The 23399-nt window shown below is 43.3% G+C and overlaps 2 pseudogenes; one reads left to right on the plus strand and one right to left on the minus strand.

The window, feature by feature from the left end:
• Positions 1 to 580: 580 nt before the first annotated feature.
• LOC123462311 lies at positions 581 to 1024 on the plus strand (annotated as a pseudogene).
• A 17239-nt stretch (positions 1025 to 18263) lies between these two features.
• LOC101606291 lies at positions 18264 to 18813 on the minus strand (annotated as a pseudogene).
• Between the last annotated feature and the right edge of the window lie 4586 nt (positions 18814 to 23399).

The raw sequence follows: 23399 nt of genomic DNA on the forward strand, positions 1-23399 counted from the left end.
GAATTTCTTTATATTTATTTGTTTGACAGAGAAAGAAGGAGAGAGAGAATGGGCACACTAGGGCCTCCAGCCACTGCAAAGGAATTCCAGATCCATGCGCCCCCTTGTGCATCTGGCTAACGTGGGTCCTGGGGAATCAAACCTGTGTCCTTTGCAGACAAATGCCTTAACCGCTAAGTCATCCCTCCAGCCCTCTTGGAACTTTGTAGTGGCCCTTTCTCCCCTCAAGACTTTTTCTGAGCATACATTTTTCCACCTAACCCATCTACCAGCCAGAGGGTCCCATATACACTTATAACCTATCAGACTCATTCCAACTTGATGTCTAACTTTCATAGTGAGGAGTTAGGATTGTTCCTAGTGCATAAAAGCTCCAATCAAGAGTGCTACATTGGCAGCACCTCTTGGGACCGCTCCCTGTTGCAGGGATATGTTAGTTTACTTATATTTCTGAATAAAGCTTTGCTTGTTTTCCCTTCTGCTGTCCTAGGTCATAATTTTTTGCAATTAGGAAACAATGAACTCTGACCCAAGAAAATAGTAATGGTAGCTCTGGACGAGCAGGGGACGCACGTTGAGCATGGGTCGTGGAAGCCATGGCCGCACTTCCCAGGTGGCCACCCTGCCAGCCAGGCCCCTCAGATGCGAGCTGCACCCAGGCCAGCCCCTGCAACCCAGCCGCCAGCAGCAGTGCCCCACCAGCCGCTTCTCCTGCTGCTGCACCTCGCGGCCAGGTCCGATGGCACCGATGGCAAGCACTGTAGCCGCTGGGGCTGTGCGCTCTGCGCTGGGCCCACCCTGGGCCACGCCCTCACTGGGGGCTCCAGTGGGGGAGGTAATTGCTGAGCCCGCAAAGCCTCTATAGCTTACCCGGAACCTCAGGGAGCCAGGCCAGCAGAGCAGCAGCCTTGATTTTGTGAGATCAAACAGTTCCTGGAGTGTGCCCAGACCAGAGTGAAGTTAAGCTCTGTGAAGGTTTCAACAAGTGCTGAAACAGTGCAGAAGAGCAAATGGATTAATCTAAGAAGTTATTCAGCCTGAAGAAATGGGAAATCTACTCTGATGACTAAGTTGTTTTAGCATAAAAAATGTAATTATAGGGCTGGAGAGATGGCTTAGCGGTTAAGCACTTGCCTGTGAAGCTTAAGGACCCCGGTTCAGGCTCGATTCCCCAGGACCCACATTAGCCAGATGCACAAGGGGCGCCCACGTCTGGAGTTCGTTTGCAGTGGCTGGAGGCCCTGGCGTGCCCATTCTTTCTCTCTCTTTCTCTCTCTCTTTCTCTTTATCTGCCTCTTTCTCTCTGTCTGTCTGTTGCACTCAAATAAATAAACAAAAAAAATTTTTTAATGTAATTATAGTGAATGTGTAAAACTCTAAATTGAACTCTGTATTAACAGATCCATTGCTTCAGAGTGGCCATCTGAAAGTGTCCTGAGGGTACAGAAGCTCTTTGAGATGTATAGGTTGGGCTAGGCAAGTATTGTGTGGCCTCCTGAACCAGCTGTGATGTTTGTGAGTTAACTAGAATAAAGTGATTTTGTTCCAAAAAAAAAAAAATAGTAACAGTATCTGTTTCTTCTACTGGCCAGCCATTAGTGTGGTGGTTAATAGCAGGTGGAATCATGAGGAATTGCCCAGCCTGGTTCCACACACAACGTGCTGAGACATGTCAAGGATAAGAGACTCAGAGCACACTTCCTTCATCCATCCAACCTGGTTCATTTCCTTTTCTAGAGCCAGCAAAAGGGTTAGAAGCCTTGTATTATATGTGAATCACCTTATTAAGTCCCTATAGCAAAAGAGTGGTACTGGTATTCATATTCTACCAGTAATGAAAGAAATTTGCTCACTAGCCCATGATCACCCATTTAGGAATAACAAAAACAAGCTTTTACTCCCATCCAAGGCATTATAAGCCATATGAATTAGTTTCCAAGGACTACATAGTACAGTACTACAAAGTGGATGGCTTAAAACCATAGAATCAGAAACTGAGGACATAACTTGGTGTTAGAACACTGGCTTTTCATGTATAAGGGCATGAGTTCAACTCTCAGCATTGTAGAAAGAAAAGAAGTCAAAAGTAGTAACTCACGCTTCTGTCAAAGCACTTGATTACTCACCTGAGGTAAAAAGGCTAAGACCCTATTGCTAAAGACAACATATGCTGCCTATACAGAACATGGAGAGGCCTGGCTGGAATCTGGAAGAGAGACAGTCCCCAGACAGTTTAGCCCCTCTAGTCCTGGAAAGTGCTACTGGGGAAACAACAAAGGTGTGAGCAAGCAGGGATCTAAGCTACTCAGAAACAAACACCCTGACAAGATGCACACACCAGTGCAATGCTGGCACACAGCCTTGGTGGATAACCAGTGGCTTTCTGATTGGCTAAGAGATTCCACTCAGTGGAAAAGAGCCCATATCTGGGTGTGCGAACCAGGTCATAATCCTATAGAGACAAAGATTATGGTCTCCAATGACAAGCTCCCACTAGTTTTTGGGTAAAAGAGGGGCTACATCCATCAAATTCCCCCTAAATTAATAACATGTATCCCATTTAACCTATGCTGACATCACTGCCCATTGAAGAATCTGTTTTTCTTTTTCAGACAGTAGCGAGACCTGAGGAGAGAAACCACCTTGCTTCTCAACCAAGGTCCAGGTGAAACGACAGAGGAATTGGGGAGATGAGCAAGAGTGTTGTTTCCACAGTGACCCTGACAATCAGTGCCAGGGTGACGGAGACAGATGCTGAGGATACTCAACACATACCACAGCAGAAATCCAGAGGCTCCTAAGAGCTCATCACTGAAGTAGACTTAAGACACACCCACCAAGGCTCTGGGAATTTTGTGGAAGAGGGGGAAGAAAGACTATAAGAGCTACAGGTTGGGACATCACACCCAGAGGCATTGCCCACACCCCAGCAACTGACTGCTGCTCTTACAACACATAATCCACAGCCCCATGGGGAATACCAACAACCCCAACAGAATGGGGGCAGAGAGGAGGGAAAAGATGGTACAACACATGATGTATCCATACAAAGTATGTCTAATAGAAAAAAATTTTAAGTCCTAAAATAATGAAATAAAATGAGGGATAAAAAAAATAAAATAAAATAAAAACAAATCTTACCTACACATGTTCAGATTTACATGTTAGTTGAAGTAAAAGTCAGTAGTAGAAGCCAAGAAGCTAGAAAGGGAGGGAGGAGTGGGGAGAGCTTAAGGGGAGGCTATAGTAGATATGTAAGTAAAGGGGCAGATTACTGGAAGTAGAATGGTCTAAGTAGGATCAAGGAAAGGAATAAAGGAAGAGCAGGTGGGGGACCAATCAAAATTTAAAATATTTTACAAAACAGGATTCAGTTAAAACACTTGAATACCCACCTGAGGTAAAAGGTAAGACCCTATTTCTGAAGACATCATATGCTGCTGACATACGAGAGATCTGTCTGGAACCCAAAAGGAAGCCAGTTCCCAGATGGTTAGCCTATATAGTGCTGGAACATGCTACATGAGCTTCTGGAGGAAAGTGGCCAACAGAATTATGAACAAGCAGGGAACACAAAGAGATGGCTAAGTGGTTAAGGTACTTACCTACAAAGCCAGAGAACTCAGGTCCAATTTCCCAGGACCCACATAAGCCGGATGCACAAGGTGGTACATGTGTCTGGAGTTCATTTGCAGTGGCTGGAGGCCCTGGAATGCTTGCTTGCTCTCTCTCTCTCTGTCTCTCTCTCTTTCTCCCTCCTTTGCTCCCTCCCTCCCTCCCTCCCTCTGCTACTCTCAGGCTCTCACTCTTTCTCAAAAAAATAATAATTGTTTTTTAAAAAGGCAACACTTCCAGGCGTGGTGGCACACACCTTTAATCCCAGCACTTGGGAGGCAGAGGTAGGTAGATTGCCATGAGTTTGAAGCCACCCTGAGACTACATAGTGAGTTCCAGGTCAGCCTGGACTAGAGTGAGAGCCTACCTCGAAAAAAACAAAAAAAAAGCAACCAGCCTGACAAGACATAACCACCTGTGCAATGGTGGTAACCAGAGGGTAACCAATGGCTTTCTGGTTGGCTAAGAGATCCACTCAGGGGAAAGGAACCCATATCTGGAACTGAAAACCAAGTCAAAATCCTATGGAGACCAAGATTATGGTCTCCAATGGCAAGTTCCACTAGTTTTTGGTGAAAAGAGGGCCTAAACCCATCAAAATCTCTACAAACTAAAAATGCTTCCTTCCTTTTAACCTATGCTGATCTCACTCTCCATTGGAAAAGGCAGCAAGAACAGAGGACAACCAAAATCTATCAACAAGCCAAGAAAAGATAGCTGGCTCCCTGACAGGAGCTGAACCACCCCTTGTGCATCAACTAGGCTCCAGGTGGAACTACAGAGGAATTGGTGAGACGTGCAAGAGTGCTGCTTCAATGGCCAGCCTGACAACCTGAGCCAGGGTGAAGGAGACAGACATTGAGGACACTCAACACATACCAAAGCAGAAACACAGAAGCTCCTAAGAACTCACTACTGAAGTAGAATTAAAACACACCCACCACAGCTCAGGGAATTTTGTAGAAGAGGGGTGGAAAGATTTTAAGAGAAAAAGATTGGGTGGGAAGCAATATCCAGAGGCACTGACCCCCTGTCACAATAACTGACTGCTGCTCCCACAACTCATAACCCACAACCCCAAGGAGAATACCAGAAATCCCACTCAAGAGGGAGCTCAGTGGAATGGGGGCAGAAGGAGGGAAATGATGGCACCAACATATGAAGTGTCCATACAAAGTACAAACTTAATTTAAAAAATTAAGATGTTTTGAATAAGCCATATGGAAACTTACTTATTTGCTAGCCAATAATATACATTTTTTAAAAAAGAAAGAGTATTGACAGAAGCATCCTATGGACATGTATAATGGTGCACTCCAAAGCCATAGATTGCTATTAGAAAAAGGCAGTGCCAGGGATAGAATACCTTCCAGTGAATTGTTGGCCAAGGAGGACCCTGATGCCCCAAAATATTATAGAACATTGCCAAGGCTCTTGGATGCCTGTTATAACTAGATGGCAAGACCCTATTGCTGAATACTCAAGAGTCACTAAGAAATCAAGCTGGAGCTGAGCTGGAAACCTCCTCCCTATTGACTAGCTTTCAGAAAGCTGGAAAGAGCTATATTGCATGCAGTCTTTTGGGAGAGAGAATTCATCAATGGTATTAAATAGCAATAGACCCTGCAAGCCTTAAACTGGTCCAATAGTGGCATATCTGTTGTTGGGGAAAACAACTGGTCTCTAATTTGACTGGGGGCCCACTCCACATGAATGAATACATATCTGGTGCTAATAGCTAGTCAAAAGCCTATGACTAGGACCATATGTGGTGGCACACACCTTTAATCCCAGCTCATGGGAGGCAAAGGCAGGGGGATTGCCATAAGTTTGAGGCCACCCTGAGACAGCAGAGTACATTCCAGGATAGTCTAAGCTACAGTGAGATCCATCCTTGAAAAACCAAGAAAAGAAAAACAGAAAAAGATTATAGTTCAGGAGATCATGAACCCTAAGGGAGTAATGCCTGCTGTTGTCTGGCATATATTATGACTACCAAACTGCCCTGTAAGCCCTGTTCTTAATGTTTATACCCGTATATTAATGGTGCTCTAACTTTTAGTTAGAGAACCTTCTCTTTTCAGATGGCAGTCACCACTGGGATGATTCAAAAGTCACCATAGTGCTGAGAAGTGACAATGGACTGTTCAGTGCTTAGATATCTCTATCACACCCTCAAAGGCTCAGGGTCCATTGTGGAAGAGGTGGCAGAAAGATTGTAAGAGCCAAAGTATGGGTAGGATTGTTTACACTGCAATCTTCCACACACAAATTGGCCTTGATAGTCATGACTTCACAGTGCCTGGCAAATACCTATACAAGACCTTCATAATAGGAAGAAAAGATGATGACATTAATATAGAAGACAAACTAATTGGAAAGAAGGAATTCAATGGATGGTAGATTTGAGAGGGGAAGAATGAGAGTGGAGGAAGGAATTATCATGGTTTATTGTCTATACTTATGGAAGCTGTCAATAAAAAGTTTTAAAAAATAAAACTGGTACTGGTATGGTATGGTACTGGCACAATAGACACATAGATGAATGGAATAGAATAGAGAACTCAGATGTTAGTCCATGCACGTATAACTACCTGGTTTTCATAGAGATGTGAAAAACACTGGAGAAAAGACAGCATCTTCAACAAATGATGCTGAGAAATTGACTATCTACATACATGTAGCAGACAGCTTCAGGTTCACTGAGATGAACTTCCAAACCAGGAACAGTTATGAAGGAAGGGATATTTATTGATGCTTACAGATCCAAGGGAAGTTCCATAATAGCAGAAGCTGGCCTGCCTTCACAAGCCAAAAAGCCAAAAGTCAAAAGCCACACCACACAGCACAGCACACTTCAGGAACTCCAGCTATGCGCATTTTGCATATCTTTAGATTGAAATCTCAAACCCACCATCATACCTTAAGATCTGCCCAGTGACACTACCTCCAGCCAGATGGCTGTAGATCCAAACTATGAGCTAATAAAACACTGAATATATTGGGGGCCATATATTCAAACTACCACATTCCACCCCTGGCCCCCAATAGATTTAAAATCATCACACCTTGTAAATTGTAGTCAGTCCAATTTTAAAGGTCCCCAGAGTCTTGGCCAAATTATAATAGTGATTCCTATAAAATCAAAAAAGTTAAAAACTTTTAACAGAGAAAGGCACAGAGTAAATATTTTCAACTGGCATAAGACATAACAAGAAGAGACTCAACAATGCAAATTCAACCACCATCATACTTCTGAAGTTCAGGTCCAATATAACCAGAGATGGAGTGTCTCCAGATTTTCCAATTCCATTCCTCCAGCAGGGCAGAGTAGTCAGGGAAAATGTCCATCCCAGGCTAACAGTGTACTCCATGGTAGCCCTTGCATAGTCCTAGTATATCTAAAACATCTTCGGGTCTCTATGCAAAGCATGGTCCATCTTCCAAAGGCTCTTTTAGCCTATCAGGGTCATCACACCCTGCCTCATGCAGCATCAGTGGCATCAGTGGCTCCTTGAACCATGGCCACTCCATGCATTTTTCATGCTTCCCAAACTAATACCACATGTGCAGGACACAACCATATTCTTAATTCAGGGATGAAATAACTCATAACCTTGAAAAGCAGGTTCTTTCTCCAGTCAACTCTTTCCAAAAGAGTTTGTATTTTTATGATAGTCTTTCCTCAGGCATCTTCTCCATTGTTTTAATGTAAAGCACTTGGGCTTCTTTAAAATTGCTGATGTGTTGACATTAGCAGCTTCGGTAACCTAAAACCAATCTCAGTGCCTATAATTTTAACTTGCTTGAGGTTTTCCAGCTTAAAATCTTAAATCTCTCAGTCCTATATCTTTAGCCAAGCACACTAGTCCATTACAAATTTAGCCTTGATCAAATTCTCTGGGCCTGGGCAGCAGGACACAGCCAGCTCTTATTCCAGTAGCCCAGTTCCAACAAAGTCCTCCGCAGTCTCTTCTTCCCCTTAGAAAGCTCATAAGCCAAGCCTCAAAGTTCAATACTGTCTACACTTAGCATTCTCAAACTCACATCAGAATACCTAAGTGAGGTCAGGGGAAGAGATTGAATAAAGGAAAGGTGGAGGGAGGGCTAATCAAAATCTAAGAGGATATAAGTGGAAACCTACTTTTTTGGACAATGGAACACTTAGTAGCCATAGACTATTACTAGAAAATTTTCACAGTGCCAAGGATGGGATACCTTCCAGTGAGTTTTTGGCTAGGGAGGTCCCTGATGCCCCAAAAATGTTACAGGTCATTGCCAAGGCCTTTGGTTTCCCACCAGGAATAGATGATAAGACCCTATTGCTGAAGACTCCACATACTTGGGCTGCAAAGCCACTGACAAATCCTGCTGGAGCTGAGTTGAAAAACTCCTCCATGTAGACCAGCTAACAGAAAGCTTGAAAAAGCCATGTGGCATGCAATTCGATGGGAGAGAGAGAAATCACCAATGAAGATACTCAACAGTGGACACTGCAAGTCTTATATTTGGCCAGCCAGGCCAAATGAGCCAGCAGGTGCAATAGTGGCACTTCTGTTATGGGAGAAACCAACTGCCCTCTAATTTGACTTGAGACCCACTCCATGGGAGGGAATACATGCCTGATACTGAAAACCTACAACAGGTGTAGTCATGAGCCCTAGGGGTGTAACGTCTGCTGCTGTCTGGCTAAATGCATATACTATGCTTACCAAACTGCCAAGTAAGCACTTCTCTTAATGTTCATACCCATATATTAACGCTACTCTCACTTTTGCTTAGAGAAGCTTCTCTTTTAAGATGGCAGTTTACTTGGAATGACTCAGAAGGCACCATGGTACTGAGAAGAAGTGACAGAGAAGTGCTCAGCACTGAAATATCTCAATCACACCTTCCAAGGCTCAGGGTCCATTGCAGAAGAGGTGATGCAAAGAATGTAAAAGCCAAAGGAAGGGTAGGACTCCTTACAACACACTCCTCCAGACACAAAATGGCCTGGATATCCATGACCTCACTGTACCTGACACTACCTAAGAAGACCATCATATCAGGAGGAAAAGATCATGACAACAAAAATAAAAGAGAGACTGACTGAAAGGGGGAGAGGATATGATGGAGACTGGCATTTCAAAGGGGAAAGTGGAGGAAGGGAAGGGATTACTATGGGATACTGTTTACAATTATAGAAGTTGTCAATTAAAACAAAACAGAGAGAGGAAAAATAAAGAATAGTCTATAAAACTTGGCTTACCATTCCAGAAGCCATCTTCAGTTGTAAGCCCCAAGTCCATGGCCATTCCTCCAAAACAAAGGTTCTGTTAGGTCAGAACAGGCTCCCAAAATGAAGTCACCAAGGACAGCAGAATGGTGACAGAGGCATAAGGAAGTGGATTATCCACATTCCTCAAGAAACCTCCCAGCCGTTATTCCTTCCTTGACTAACAATGCTCCAGGTCATGGTTTTCTGCCCCCTTATCTCATAAGTCACCTGCTCACTGTTCTGGTCTCAAACCCTAGCTATTTGTTCTTTTCCCTTCCTCACCTTCCCCCAACTGAAAAGCCCTATAAAGTACATTATCTGGAAACACATGTTGGCTGAGCTCCACTCTTGTGAGTCAGTCCTGGTAGCTTGTGCTTTTCCCAAACAAAAGCTTTCATCTTTGCTTCAGAGTGGTTTGCATGGTCTTGGTTACTCCCAAACCTTACAGGTTCCAAAAGACCAAAATCCATATGGTCAGGTTCATCTCACCCCACACTCTGGTACCAACTTCTGTAGCAGACAGCTTCAGGTTGGCTGAGATGAAATTCCAAACCAGGCATATTTATGGAGGAAAGAATATTTATTGAAGCTTACAGATCCAGGGAAAGTTGAATAATGACAGATGAAGCTGGCCTGCATTCACAGGTCCAAGCAGAGAGAAGCACAAGCCAAAAAGCAAAAAGCCACACCACACACCACAGCACACTTCAGGAATTCCAGCTAGGTGCACTTTGCATATCTTTAGATTGAAATCTCAAAACCCACCACCACACCTCAAGATCTGCCCAGTAACAGCCAGGTGGCTGCAGATGCAAACTACAAGCTGACAAAACACTGAATATATTGGGGGCCATGTATTCAAACTATCACAATGCAGAAGAAATCAACTAAATCTTTATCTTCCATCCTGCACAAAAGTCAGCTCCAAATGGATCAAAAACCTCCAGGTAAGACCTGAAATTCTGAACTGCTAAAGGAAAAAGTAGGGAAGCACACAGGCATGGGCATAGGTAAGGACCTTCTGAATAGGACTTCAGTTGTTCAAGAAATAAATTCAACAATCAACAAATAAGGCTTCATGAAAGTAAAAGCCTTCTGTATGGCAAAGTAAAGTGTCAAGCAAGTGAAATGGTGGCCTACAGAATGGGGGGAAAAAAGCTTTTGCTAGCTACACATCTGATAGAAATTTGATATCTAGACTATATAAACTATATAGACACAATAAGAAAATAAACAACCCAGTGAAAAAGTGGGTGATGGAGGGCTGGAAAAATACCTTAGCAGTTAATGCACTTGCCTGTGAAGCCTAAGGACCCAGGTTCAACTCCCCAGTACTCATGTAAAGCCAGATGCACAAGGTAATACATGCACCTGGAGCTGGTTTGCAGTGTCTAGAGGCCCTGACATGCCCATTCTCCCCAAACCTAAAAATATTAAATTTTTTTAAAGTTTTTGTTAAGGGCTGGAGAAATGGCTTAGAGAGGTTGCCTGCAAAGCCAAAGGACCCAGGTTTGATTTCCCAGGACCCACATAAGCTAAAAATACAAGGTGGTACATGTGTCTGGAGTTGGTTTGCAGTAGCTGAAGGCCCTGCTGTGCCCATTCTCTCTCCTTTTCCTAGTACCTGAGGCAATAAATCCTCTAATCCTGAAGGGCAGCCCAAGCAGCAAATGTCAGCAACCACCACATAAGCCAAGTTGTTGAAGCTAGACATGCATGTGATATAATCGCTTAGGTACTCTCTCACTGTGAAAACATGCCTGGAGATGATGTGTTCTGCCTCTGCTCATGTTCCTGCCCCTGCAACAGCCTGCATTACAGTGATCTAACAGCTGGAGCCAGTGCCTTTGCAGGTAGTAGAATCTAGTATAGAAATTTCTTTTATCTGTTTATTCATTCATTTCTTACGTAATAGGAGAGATTGTGGTGACAGCCCCATGCATGCTAGACAAATGTTCCACCACTGAGTTATGACCCCAGATTTCTCTAGTAATTTCTTTGGGTTTTTTTTTGGGGGGGGGGGAGTTCAAGGTTAGGTTCTAGCTCAGGATAACCTGAAATTCACTATGTAGTCTCAGGGTGTCCTTAAACTTATAGCGATCCTCCTACCTCTGCCTCCCAAGTGCTGGGATTAAAGGTGTGTGCCGCCATAGCCAACTTCTAGTAATTTCTTTATGGCTGTTAAAGGACTCGTGTATTTTTTTTTCTCTCCAAATCTATCCAAGTGTCCTCACAGCATGGTAGTTCATTGTCCCAGAGCAGGTGGTCTGAGACATCAAGAAAGAAGCCTCGTAGGCTGGAGAATTGGCTTAATGGTTAAGGCACTTGCCTGTGAATCCTAAAGACCCAGATTTGATTGCCAGGACCCACATAAGCCAGATGCACAAGGTGGCGCATGCATCTGGAGTTTGTCTGCAGTGACTGGAAGCCCTGGCATGCTTTCGCTCTCGCTCTCTCTTGTAAATAAATCAGTAAATAAATTTTAAAACATTTCAAAGTTAAAGGCTTTAAAGAGAGAGAGAGAGAGAGAAGGACCAGGTATGGTGGTTCACACTTTTAATTCCAACACTCATGAGGCAGAAGTAGGGGGATCACTATGAGTTCAAGGCCAGCTTTGGACTATAGAGTTCTAGGACAGCCTCGAAAAAAAAAAAAAAAACAGAGAGAAGAAACACAGGCAGCACTTCTGTATAGCAGGAAGGGTCCCCAGAAGTGAGATACCATTAAGCAAGATTTATTTTAGGAAAGAAAGTATGGCAGAAATCTCTCAAGTTTGGAGGGTTCTGTAGAGGTTAATGTTCATGACTTAGATCAGGGGCTTCTTATATGAATAAGGCTTTACTGGATGGGGAATGGCTCGTTAGTCCAGACCCCATGCCCAGTGTCTAGGTGCTTTGCATACTGACTAGGCCCTTATGTCTGCTTTCCTATAAAGGGGAGGAGGGACTACAGACCCTTCTGGCCTCCAGCAAGTAGGAAGTTGTGAAGACTCCTTTAGGCGGGGAAAAAATCCCCCTTACAGTTTTAAGGACATTTCCTGCTTTTACCCAAGGGGGGGGGAAAAAAAAACAAAAATCTATACACTTTTGAGAAACTGTTATCATCAATTGCCTAGCCAATTTCTATCTCATTGTCTCAATGAAAAAATAAAGTTTTAAGTCACCAGTACATTCTACCCTTTAAGCTAAGGGGAATTAGGCCTCGAGCTCTCAGAGACCCTCCTACCTTTGCCTCCCCAAGTGCCGGGATTAAAGGCATGAGCCACCACGCCTGGCAAGAGCACATTGTGTGTGTGTGTGTGTGTGTGTGTGTGTGTGTGTGTGTGTCAACAGCAAAAGCCTCCCTTTGTTTTCTCCACTAGCCTTGTCCCTTCCTAAGAAGTATCTACCATTGTCGATTAGGAGAATATATTTCTATCTATATTGCTGACTGTTGAATAAATGGCAAACAAAGAAACTGGGTGGAAAGTGAGAAGCTCACCTAAGGGGCAGGCTGCTGCTTACTGCCCCTTTCTGCCAAGGTTTCTCACAGCTGACCTCACCCAACCAGACACAGAAGAATGAGGAAACCATGAGCATTGATCCTGCTTCTCAGAGCACTTATCATTTTCCTAGCACATAAACAAGGAGTCGGATGACTGCACTTTATTGAGAAGTGAAAGGTTAGAGAAAACATTAGAACCATTAGCCTGTTTCCTGCAGCCCCATCCCTCATCCACAACTTAATTTAATGTAGAAATCATCTTATTAGCTTTGACGGCTTGACTTCAGGCCCTTAATGGACACAGATATCCCAGGAATGTTCAAAAACACAGAGCTAAGAGATTCTACATCCCTGGGGTCTCTTTCAGTATAGGCCTTTATATCCATTCCCTTTATTTCCTGTAATGTCTCTTTTTCTAACAACCAGGACCCATCCTAATATCTCCAGCTAAGTAGGGAAGCCTGAGACAAGATCTAGCAATTCCTGGCAGATATATCACAAGCAAATAGGCAGGTGCTGTTCCTCGGGGCCTTGGGAGTCAAAATGGTTTCACCCTACTTGAGCTTTGGCTGATCCCCTCAGGCAAGGAAAAGAACTTCAAGTTATGCCCACCCACCTCTGATTGTCCCCACCCACTGGACTGCCAACCCCAGGAAAGACCGCAGAATCCCCAGACCCTACACTGTGTGGAGAAAGTCTAGACTGTCACAGCACCAAACAGGAACAATAATAGGTCTTCTCTTCTGTCTATAGGAAAGTGCTTTGGAAATGCAAGCTACCACACCTCGATTCACAGCCTAAGATCCATCCCAAAGTCATTGCTAGAGGCACCCAAGGCTCAGCCACTAGCTATCACAGTCTATCTTCAAATCCTGTGTTTTTCTCATTTATGTGTGACCCTCTCTTTTGGAAGAGATGGTACACTGAAAAACACCCAGTCTGGAGACTATCTTGGATTGGACAGGGCTTTTCCACAAATTGGGCCTCCTCTACCAGTCGGACCTCTTCAGATACAAGGCAGGCACGTCAGAAGGTATGGGCAGCAACAGCATCACCCTGGCTCCTTCTGCTCTCTCCACAGGGCTCCTTAAGAATAAAACCTGGGCTGGAAAAATGGCTCAGTGGTCAAATGTTCTGGCTTGCAAGCCTGCTGATCTGAATGTGATCCTCAATGCCCATGGAAAGCTTGACACAAAGAGGCACATGTGTCTCCAATCCCAATATACCCATGGCAATGGGAAGTGAAGTCAGGAAAATCTGGACACTCACAAACAGCAACAGCAAAACAGCAAGAAAGACCCTGACTCAGAAAAAGGAGAGGAGAAACACTCCAAGGTTGTCCTCTGATCTCCACACATAGCTGTGGCATCACTTCTCCCCCATACACACATTACACATACACACATTTTTTTTTATTTTTTGAGGTAGGGTTTCACTCTAGGTCAGGCTGTCCTGGAAATCACTATGTAATGTCTGAGTGGCCTCAAACTCACAGCAATCCTCCTACCTCTGCCTCCCGAGTGCTGGGATTAAAGGTGTGCACACCACACTCGGCTTATAAATATTTTTTTAAAGACATAAAGCCTGGCTCTGACTCAATCTCCCAACATCAAACACCCAATCTCTAGTTTCCCTACTCAGAAAAATCACCAAGTCCAGGGTCAGATGTCAACAAAGCCCAAGGGTTCAGCCTCCTTTAGGTTTCAGAACTCTTAATCAAAGCTTCTCTACAATTGGCTGTGCCTATGGTCCCAGTGTTTGCTTTCTAGAATCATCAGGGGGCAAGGATTTTTCCCAACACCTCACTAGCCACATCAGAACTGTGATTAAAGATAAAATAGCAAAGGGAAAGTTGAATCCTGTAAGATACCATTAGCTTTGCGCAAAATGGTCATCCTTCTCCATCATTGCCTGAGTTCTTTCTTCAGGAAAAAGCACGGCTCCTGTAAGCAGAGGCCTCAGCAGTTAGGATGCATGAGGAAGAATACAGCTAATGATTTCTGCACAGTGAGCTTTTCCTGATAGTATCCAACCTGCTCTTTAAGAGCCTAGGCTACCTACAAATACCTCAGTGCAAAGCAAAAAGAGATAAGACAGGCGCTAAGCGGTATGCATTTTCACAAAGTGAACAATATGTCATCTGTGACAAGCTAAATAATAACCCTAAAGATAACCACATTAATCCCTCAAACCTGTGAATATTTTCCTATGTGATAAAAAAACAGTGTGATTAAGTTAAAGATATTGAGATATTATACTGAGATATCTGGGTAGACCCTAACAGTAATCACAAGTTATTTAAAAATGAGACAGGAGCGGCTGGGGAGATGGCTCAGTGTGCAAGAGCACTTGCTGCAAGCTTGAACACTCACTGCTCCTCACACACATAAAAGGCCAGGCACAGCCACACATACCTGAAGTCCCAGTACCGAGCAGGGTGGAGGCAGGTGGATCAGAGAGGCTCCCTGATCAGCCAATATAACTGAAAAACTGTGAGCTATAGAGTCAGTGAGAGGCTGACTCAGGGAAATAGGCAAAACAGTGACAGGCAAGGACACCTGATATCTTCCTCTGGCCTCTGCACATGTGCTCACAGGCATATTAATACAAACATGCCTAGACCATACACATGCACACATGCACACACAGAGATTATCTTAAGCGAGAGAGGAGGTGATTTTACTACAAGAAGAGAAGGTGACATGCTGATGATTGGAGTGATGTCTTTAGAACAGAAAGGGACCATAAACAAAGGAGACAGATGGCTACTAAATTTCAGGAAGAAAAAAAAAAAAACAGGGAAATGGATTCTCCCCTAAATGCCCACAGCCCCAAACTTTACCCAAGTGAAATTAATTTCAAATTTCTGATCCCCATAGCTATAAGAGAAGAGAGAGAGACAGAAAGAATGTGCATGCCAGGGCCTCTAGCCACTGCAAATGAACTCCAGACATGTGTACCACCTTGTGCATCTGGCTTATATGGGGAATTAAACCTGGGTCTGTAGGTTTTGCAGGCAAGTGCACTAACCACTAAGAAATCTCTCCAGCCCTTGTTTCCCGTCTTTCTTAAAAAATATTTTATATTTATTTGAGGGAGAAAGAAGCAGGGAAAAATTGAAAGAGAGAGAGAGAGAGAATGAGTACACCAGGACCTCCAGCCATCAAAAACAAACTCCAGACATACCACCCTGTGCATCTATCTGGCTTATATGGGTACTGGGGAATCAAACCTGGGTCTTCAGGCTTCACAGGCAAGCACCTTAACCACTAAGCCATCTCTCCAGCCCTTCAGTCTTTATAAAGTACTGGAAGCATACATTCATTGGGTCAGACGTCCTTGTGTATATGTGTGTGTGTGGTATGTATGGAGTGTGTGTAGCATATGCACATACACAGGCCCTGTGTACACGTATTCAGAGCCCAGAAGAGAACTTTGGGCGTCCCCCCTATTACTCTTACACTTTATCTCCTTAAGAAGGATCTAGATAAGGATAAGAAGAACCTAAATCAGCCAATTTCCCCCCCCCCCGCCACCCCAAACTGGCTTACTTGCCCAACTGCAGCAATTCTCCTCTCTCCGTGTCCTGTGTCTCAGCGCTGGGTTTACAGGCATGCATGGCCACACCCAACTTTGTATGTAGGTGCTAAAGATTGAACCCAGGTACTTGTGCTTACACAGCGAGTGCTCTAACCCACTGAGCTACCTCCCCAGTCCCTTATCTGATATCTTTCATTTGGCCTAATTATTCTGAGACTTACATGTTGTTGCATATATCAATGGCTCCTTCCCTTTTACTACTAAGTAGTACTCCATTGCAAAATGTACTACAGTTTGTTTATATACTCACCTGTTTGTAGACACCTGGTTGTTTCCATTGGGCTTGATTGTTTATTTGTTTAAGACAAAGTTTTGTTATGTAGGTCAAGACTGGCACGAAACTGGAGATCCTATAAACACGTACCACCATATCTAACCATCTTCCAGCCATTTGAAATAAATCTGCTATGGGCATTGTGGCAATTTGAGTGTAAAATGTCCCCATAACTTCAGTGTTTGTGATTAAATCTAATAGTTCCCAGCTAGTGGCAGTTTGGGAAGTGGATCCTTGCTAGAGGTGGTATGTTGTTGAAGGCAGGATTGGAGGTATTAGTCCAGCTTTATCTTGCCAGAGACAGCTCACTGATGCTGCCACCTCTCATCTGTTGTGGCAAAATATTATGCCAAACCTCTGATCTTGAATGTCATGATGCAACTTCCCCTCAAAATGGTAAACCTGATCTGGAGTTCATTTGCAATGGCTGGAGGCCCTGGCATACCCATATTCATTCTTTCTCTCAATCTGTCTCTCTCTCTCTCTCTCTCTCTCTCTCTCTCTCTCTCTCTCTCTCTCTCGCGCGCGCGCGCGCGCCCTCTCTCCCTCTTTCTCTGTCTGTCGCTCTCAAATAAATAAATAAAAATAAACAAAAACAAAAGTAAGCCTGAAATAAAACCTTTGCTACCATGAGCTGTCTCTGGTCAGGTGTTTTGTTCCAGTAATGAGAAGGTAACTACTACACACATTCATATAAAAGTTCTTATGCGAGCCAGGCGTGGTGGCACACGCCTTTAATCCCAGCACTCAGGAGGCAAAGGTAGGAGGATTGTCAAGAGTTTGAGGCCACCCTGAGACTTCTTAGTGAATTCCAGGTCAGCCTGGGCTAGAGTGAGACCCTACCTCGATAAACAAAAAAAAGTTCTTATGCCTGTGGTAGCACATGTCTTTAATCTCAGCACTCAGGAGACTGAGATAGGAGGATCACTGTGAGACAGGCCAGCCTGGACTAGAAAGAGAGAGACCCTGCCTTGAAAACAAAAACGTTCTTGTAAGCTCCCAGTTTTAAGTATTTATGATTTACCATTGGTAATTGGCTGGCTCACGTGGTAGGTATGTATTTTACTTTTTTAAGAAATGGCCAAGTTGTTTTCCAATGTGATTATGTCATTTTACACTCCCAGCAGCAACAATATCTTTCAGATTTTTTCAAATTATTACCTTTTTATTTTGTTTATTTTGTTTGAGAAAAATTAAAGAGGCAGACATAGAGTGAGTGAGTACAGGCATGCCAGGGCTTCCTGCCACTGCAAACGAACTCTAGATTCATGTGTCACTTAGTGTATCTGGCTTTACATGGGTACTGAGGAATCAAACTTGGTCCTTAGGCTTTGCAGGCAAGTACCTTAACCACTGAGACATTGCTCCAGCCCTAAAGTTTTCATTAATTGAAGTTCACCTCCATCCCTAAATAAGGTAAAGAAATTCAGTGCTACTTTAATAAAAAATACAGATATAGATAACAGAAAATGAGGCCAGAGAGAAAATAAAGCTAGAGAAGAGAAAAAGTAGACAAGACAGGAAATTAGAGGAGAGGAGACAAAGAGTAAGAAACAAAGAGAAAGGGAGACAAACTTAGGGGTAAACAAAAAAAACTACCATCAATCAGGGTCCCCACAAGGAATCCATGGCTTAAGTGAGTGTGGCTAGTTGGGGGGATTTTAATAAAGGTGCTATCTGCAAAGGTGTAAGCAGAACTTAGGAAACCAGGCGTGGAGAAGATAGTGCCTTGATGCCATCTGTAAACCTGAAGGTTCCCAAGGAAGGGAGACCATAAGTGCTCAGAGCAAGTAGCCATACGGAAAGTACTACCCACTAGAGATGGGATCCAGCCACCCATATAGCACCATCTAGAACTGGCAGGGACTGCCAGGCATGGTGGTGCACACCTTTAATCCCAGGACTTCGTAGGCAGAGGTAGGCAGATGGGCGTGAATTGGAGGCTATCCCGAGACTACATAGTGAATTCCAGGTCAGCCGGGACTAGAGTGAGACCCCAAGTCATGCTTATAGCATTTGCACTATAAACCTTTACCCTTTGAGAGACATCAAAGTCCCTGCTTTAGTTGAAACAAATATGGTTTGTGGGGTTGGTGTGCCTAGTGTGGGGGTATTTAGTCTGCTAGAAACTGAACCAAGACTTAACCATGGAACTGTTTTTCTTCCTGCAGAAGTAGATGCCTTTTTTGTAAAGACTTAAGCCTATAATTTGGAGCTGTTGAGCAGTATCTATCAGGTGGCAATCTGGGACCTGAATATGGCTTGACCAATGGCAAAGGGGTTTGATTCCTTTGCCCTGAAATAATCTAATGAAAAATCTCTTGGGGGGAGGAGACATGAAAGATGGGTCAGCATGATACTGGACTGCCAATCACAGATCAACTGCATCAACAGTAGCATGGCTTGAATAAATTTTAGTTTCATCTAGCATTGTAGTCACATATCAGATGGCAAACTCCAGCATCTGATTTGTCACTCTTGGCTCCTGTTCTGTAATCCCCATATCCTTCAGGATTTGTGCCACCATCATCTGTGCATCTTTTGCCATGATCTTGGGAGAAGCCATTTTGCCAGACTCCATGGTATCTGGTGATCAGACTTCATGAGCTAAATCACCCACGTTAATGTATTTCAGTCCTAGAGCTGGGCATGGTGGTGCATGCCTTTAGTCTCAGCACTCAGGAGACAGAGGTAGGAGGATTGCCATGAGTTCGAGGCCACCCTGAGACATACTGAGTTCCAGGTCAGCCTGGGCTAGAGTAACACACTACCTAAAAAATTAAATAAAATTTATATATATACATATAAATTTCAATCCTGATCTTGATGCAAGTTCTTTGCCTAGTGTGGTCTTTCTAGCCCCTGGAGTACCGGTGAGCAGGATGTTCAGAAGCTGCATAGTCTTTGACAACACAACCTGAAGCTTTTCTTAACTGTTTATTGTCCAGTTCCATATATATAGACAATATATGATGATCATAGTCCCCTCCCACCACCCTCGCTTTTCCCCCTCCCAAGTCCCCCTCCACTGAACCCCTTTTTCCTTCCAAGAAGTCTCTCTTCTGTTTTTATATCATCATTTTTTGTCCCTTGATTAGTCAGCTATGGTGAGGGCATAAATACTATGGCCAATTTATGTCTGGAAGACAATATTGTAAGCACCCTCCCCTTGCTTTGGCTATTACATTCTTCCTGCCACCTCTTCTGTAATGATCCCTAAGCCTTGAAGGATGTGATGGAGATGGTTCATTTAGTGCTGAACACTCCACTGTCACTTCTTAGCACTCTGCTAAGTTTTGAGTTACCCTAGTGGTCACTCCATCTAAAAAGAGAGGTTTCTCTAACCAAAAGTAAGAGTAGCACTAATATATAGGCATAAACACAAATATCTAAAGGACAATTTGGTTAGCATAATATATCCATTTATCAAGACAACAGCTGCAGTCTCCCCCACCCCCAACTCAGGGCTATGACCTGCCCATCCATAAGCTTTTGATTAGATTTTCAGTTCCAGGCAGGAACTCCCTCCCATGGAGGAGGCATCAAGTCCAATCAGAGAGCAGTTGGTTACCCCCATAACAGACATGCCATCATTGCACCAATTGGAACATTTTGCTTTGCTGGCCAACCATCAAGCTGCAGGGTTCACTGCTGGTTAAGTCATTGATGGCTTTTCTCCCCAATAGGCTGCATATCTCTTTCTAGTATCCTGACCATTAGCCAATAGGAGGAGGCTTCCAGCTAAGCTCTAGCTTGGTTTTTCAGTGACTTGCAGCCCAGGCATGTGGAGTCTACAGTGATAGGGTTTTACCATTTAGTTCTGGTGAAAAACCAAGACCTTGGTAATACCCTATAGTGTTTTGTGGGCATCCGGAGACTCCTTGGCCAACAACTTGCTGGAAGGTATCCCACCCCTGGCACTGAAATTATTCTAATAACAATCTATGTCTTCTGAAAACATTATCCATGTCCATAGGGTACTTTTGTGCAAACTCTTTTTATTATTATATTTTATTAATTAGTTTTGTGTTCAGCAAGTACAGTCAGTTTGGTACCATTATTAGGCTCATCTGTGACCTAACCCCTCCCCATTGGCCCCTCCTTGTTGAGGTATATGGGCCATGCATTGTGGAGTTAGCCCACAGTTATGGGTAAGATAAATGTCTCTGCATATCATGACCCAACATATGGCTCTGACATTCTTTCCGCCTCCCCTTCTGCAAAATTTCCCTGAGCCATGTTGGGTTCATTTTTGGTCTGCTTCAGTGATGAGGTGTTGGGGGCCTCTGAGGCCCTGGCTCTCTGATTTGGTAGGAGTTGATTTTTCTCTGTGTTGGTCTCCTTCCCCCTTGTGCTGGTATCTGATTCATCAGGAAAACAGCACCCTTGCTTGTTTCACCAATTTTTCTTAGTTTCAGCCTAGGCCCTTTTGAGGTATGATGGGGTGGCTCTCTCCTTAGGATCCACATCTATCTGAAAAAGAGAAGCAGATTCTCCAATGGAGAATAAGTTAGCACCAGGACAAATGAGATAATGCTTACTTTTTTATAGAAAATTTAATAGGTGTAGGCCCTCTTGTAGCCCATGATTGATGGTAGCTTGATAATGGAGAGTAGACTTATGTTTGGATGTGGTTCTCTTTGTTAACATATATTTTATTAGCTGGTGAAGTAGATTTCCATGTGGCTTATTCATAACACCTTTAATTTTAATTTCAGTTTTAGCTATTTATTTGTTTATTTTTTAACTGTTTTTTGACAGCTTCCATAATTATAGGCAATAGACCATGATAATTCTCTCCCCACTCTTACTTTCTCCCTCACAAATCCACCCTCCATCATATCCGCTCTGCCTCACAATTAATCTCTCTTTTATTTTGATGTCATCATTTTTTCCTCCTATTATGAAGGGCTTGTGTACGTAGTGCCAGACACTGCACAGTCATGGATAACAATGCCATTTTATGTCTAGAAGACTGCAAATATTGTAAGCAGTCCTACCCTTTCTTTGGCTCTTACATTCTTTCTGCCACCTCTTCCACAATGAACCCTGAGCCTTAGAAGGTGTGATAGAGATGTTTTAATGCTGGACACTTACTCCACTGTCAATTCAGCACTATGGTGACTTTGTTTTAGATGTAGGGTCTCACTGTAGCCCAGGCTGACTTTAAAATTCACTATGTAGTCTCAGGGTGGCCTTGAACTCACAGCAATCGTCCAATCTATGTCTCCCAAGGGCTGGGATTAAAGTTGTGTGCCACCACACCTGGCTATAGTGACTTTTGAGTCATTCCAGTGGTCATCACCATCTGAAAAGAGAAGCTTCTCTAACAAAAAGTAAGAATAGTCTCTGACCTCTTGGGAATTTCCAGCTATAGGTCAAGCCCAGGCCCAGCAGGGCTGAGCTGAGGGGAAAGCCTCCTAGCCCTGTCCACATAGGCTCTTTACCCCCTCCAGTTCCCCACATGGCAGGAGCTCTTTGAACCTCCTTTACTTTCTTTTTATTCCACAGTTTTCCCAGGCCCTCTACATGGGATCTCAAACCATGTGGGTGTCTTCCTTTGGCTCTGTACTTCCTTCAATAAATACAATAATTTAATAATTATCCTTCTCAGTATTTTTTATTCAATTCTTTGATTAAAATTAGAAACAAACCTAGGGTTTGGGGTTCAAGGTCTTTCCTGGAATCCAAGTACCCCATTATATATTGGTGAGCCAACCAGGAATATCTTGAAAAGGAAAATTATGATTATTATATTATGGTGGAAAATGGAAAGCATTTTTTCCGGCAGTAAGCATGACTTGGGGTATTTCTACTGCTTCTCTCCATTTGGGAAAAACTAGCTTGTTTTCTCTTTTTGCTGGCAATTAAGATCTACCATTTCTGACTAAGCTGAGGGAAATGAATGGTGTGTGGTGTTGGCAGCTCTGCTCACTCCATTAGGATATCTGCCTGTGGCTGCCCATGTTTGGCTGCTGAAGGCAGTGCAGGCCAAGGAGTCTATCACATGCACGTACACGAGTAGGGGCTCATATAACGGCTGCCCTGGCACAACAAAAGTGAAGGCCAGAGACCCCCACCTCTCCAGTCTGCAGAAGGCAAGACACAGGCCTATGATAACTGGGGGGGGACTTCAGTCTTCTGTTTTTTTCTTTTTCTTTCCTCCTGGTTTAACTCATTGCCCTGGTGGTGCTATGGGAAACTGAACAAGGTGTATATAGCCCAGGCCCCTCACAGGGTACAGGGACTAAGGCTCCAATGTGATAAACCCCACATTTAAAAGCTACATGGCTTTTAAATTGCTTGGTAAAAATAAATACAAAATTTTAATTGATGTTTTCCAAATTACTTGATGATTTTTAAAGAACTCGTTAGTACTTGATATTTTCTCATTTTTTAAGCTTTAAACAAATAAGATGTTATTTATAGACACCTTTTTGTTTCTTTATTATATATGATAAATTAGAATATGGCTTTCCTAATCCAAATACTCCAAAAGATCTCTCCTGAAGTTTTTGTTGGCACTTGATTTATTTCAAGGGCTTTTTGTTGTTGTTGTTTTTGTCTTTAAAAGTCAGATTCAACTAAAGCCTACAGTGTCCTGAAATTTTATATAAACAGGGCATAATTTGTTACATGATATCATAAATATAATTACTGAGATTATTGTGTCCTAGGTCAAATTTAATCTCCATAGATTACTGGGAACAACAAAATTCTCAATGAGGCAGTGGCTCATAATTTCCCATAGATTTTTAAAAATATTTTTATTTATTTATTTACAAGGAGAGAGAGATTAAGAGAATGGGCATGCCAGGACTTCCAGCCACTGCAAACAGACTCCAGACACATGTGCCACTTTGTGCATCTGGCTGTCATGGGTCCTGGAGAATTGAACCTCAGTCCTTTGGCTTTGCCAGCAAGCATCTTAACCACTAAGCCACATCTCTAGCCCTTGCCAGGTATTTTAAATGATTGTAATGTCCTGTCACTTAAAAGGAATAAACAACTGTCCTGAGTTCCTGGCCAGTCTGCCTCAAGACAATAAAAATCTGCTTTAGGATCCAGAGGGTATGCATGCCAAAGGGTAGCAAGACCCAAGGAGAAAAACTATCCCTCATACTTCAGCCAAGCCACAGCCGAAACTACAGAAGAATTGGAGAGATG

This window comes from Jaculus jaculus, chromosome 7 (genome assembly GCF_020740685.1).
Source record: "Jaculus jaculus isolate mJacJac1 chromosome 7, mJacJac1.mat.Y.cur, whole genome shotgun sequence".
Classification (NCBI taxonomy): Eukaryota; Metazoa; Chordata; class Mammalia; order Rodentia; family Dipodidae; genus Jaculus; species Jaculus jaculus.